Raw genomic sequence first — 2,339 nt, 5'->3', positions numbered from 1 at the left:
GCCATAAGGCCAATTCAAAGATGTAACCTGATATTATCGATTATTTCCTCTGTATATTCACCTAACTTATTGCATCTATACTCTATGACAATAGGATTATCTTAATAATCTTTTCTTAATGCTAGTAATATCCTTTCTCAAAGATATTATTCACAGTATTAGATAAATAATATGAGTAGATAATATCAAAGATATATCTTTGATACTACAACAATGTAGACCTTTGCATTAATCATATTTATGTCAACATGGTGAAGATTTTCCTAATACAATATTTGATATTACCATTACATTGCCTTTAAATATCGATCTTTAAATACTTTATACTTCTATATATAATATATAAGGTGGTATATCGGAAAATTTTCTATCGTCTTTAATTATGAGAGATTTATCAAATAGAGTCCTTTAAGTGAATATTTGCTAACTCGAATAGGGTAAAATTTTCACATCTTATTAAATTAGTAGGATGATTTTTTCAACTAATTAACAAAGTACAGAGTACTACTTATCAAATCCTCCTTATGTTGTAACTTGCAAAGGTACATACATAACTCGACGGTTTATTTATAACCTAAGGGGGGAAAAAAAAAAGAAGAAGAAGTTTAACAAATTAATTATTTACATGTGCGTACACTACTTAATCAATTATACGAGTATTGTTTAATTAATTTGCTCATATATATGCTAATATTGAGATTTAAACGTGTGTGACACAGTATTACTCTAACTAGCTCTTGTTAAAGCCTAATAACACGCTCAAATCAAACGAGATTCTTATAATCTCATCCACAATTAATTTTGTGTACTTGCGCTAGCTTAAGGATTGATGTTTATATATTATACGGGGTAATTGCATTAAAACTTCATATAAGAGATTAAATGCGGTAAAACGTATACTTGTAACTCACAGGACTTTTCATTTAAACGTAAACTAGATTATTAATTGCATGGCTTCTTAAATAGAGCATACAAGATAAACAAAATTGCTAAGAGAAAACCAAAAAAAAAAAAAAAAAAAAAAAAAAAAGGCCCTAGAAAATCTGGCACAATCAAGCTAAGCTTCTTCAATGGCTGATGATTTTCGAAACATAACTGCCTCATCTATTTGCTGCTGCTCATGGAATCCTTCACTGCTTCCATAGCGCCTTGCGCTTTAGCTTGCATTTGTGCTCCAGTCTATATTAAATAACACAAATTTCACATATTAATTCATAAATAACCTAAGTTTAATTTATATGTAAATATAATTTTCATTAATGTAACACTTGTAAAAATTGATATGTACTTAAGGGAAATAAGAATGGACCTCTTGGCATGATTCCTTGGCAGATTGGGCAGCATTGGTAGCCTTTTCTGAGATGTTGCTAGTCTTCTCCTGTAACACAAACCAATGAAATAATAAATCCAATGTGTTTATTATTAGCATGTGTAAATAATTTTTATTATTTCCAACAAAAAAACATTATTTGATTATATTAATTAACATCTAAACTATTTTTGAAACCATTTTATTAAACTATTTCTTAGCTTTCTAGCTTGTAATGGGACCTTGTCTATACTAGCTAGTACTCCATACATGACTAAGCCATAGTCCACCTCTTCATAAAGACGGGTGTTAAGCTAATTTTTAACTTAGATATTCACCTTTTGTTCCGTTATTGTTAGATTAAAATGTCGTAAATTATTTTTAAAAAAAATAAAAAAAATATCCTATTTAATTTAACCTCTATAGTGACGAAAAATAAACCAAATGTTGTTTTACCTTGGCTTGGCCCTTGGCCTCACCAGCATGGAAACCAAGATTTTCAGACGAGTTATTCATTTTCTGAAAATTTCTTTGAGAGGAGATGTGAATTGTTGTTTTAAGTCTTTTGAAAACACTGAATTTTGGATGATTTGCTTCCAAGGATAAAGAGAGGTATAAATAGTTTTTGCATCACATGAAAGTTGACAATTGTATGCATGTAATGTGTAATGAACTCTTAAGTCCTTGATACGTGGTTGGTAATTTTTTTTTTTTTTAATTTTTTTAAGGTAAGAAAAAAAGAAGACGTTAGCCAGTAATTGGTTGATATGAGATCCATAGTTTTAAGGAAAATCTTTTAGAAGAGGTACTACTATACTAGATGTACACTATTAGTTTTGTATTGAACTTTTGTCACAAGTGGTTGTCCCTATTTCTAGCTTTTAGTTAAATTGATGGTTGCAAGAAATTAGTTTTAACAAGTTACTCATACTTTGTGTTTCGGGTGAAAACAATGGGACCTTGCCGAAGGTCCGCTGAAATGGAGAAGGCTGGATTCGGTCCAAGTTATGTTGGGCCGAAGATTTCCTGC

The 2,339-nt window shown here is 30.1% G+C and overlaps 1 long non-coding RNA gene across 1 annotated transcript; it reads right to left on the bottom strand.

Annotated features, from left to right (window-relative positions):
* Window positions 1-458: 458 nt before the first annotated feature.
* On the bottom strand, window positions 459-2,074 carry LOC110715291. The gene is made up of 3 exons (XR_002510280.1): window positions 1,766-2,074; window positions 1,310-1,378; window positions 459-1,179 (listed from the first exon to the last, which is right to left on the bottom strand). It is a non-coding gene; the product is annotated as an uncharacterized LOC110715291 (long non-coding RNA).
* Between the last annotated feature and the right edge of the window lie 265 nt (window positions 2,075-2,339).

Source organism: Chenopodium quinoa, unplaced genomic scaffold (assembly GCF_001683475.1).
Source record: "Chenopodium quinoa cultivar QQ74 unplaced genomic scaffold, ASM168347v1, whole genome shotgun sequence".
Classification (NCBI taxonomy): Eukaryota; Viridiplantae; Streptophyta; class Magnoliopsida; order Caryophyllales; family Amaranthaceae; genus Chenopodium; species Chenopodium quinoa.
The sequence above is the reverse complement of the archived record's forward strand: the minus strand, read 5'-3'. Positions and strand labels throughout refer to the sequence as shown.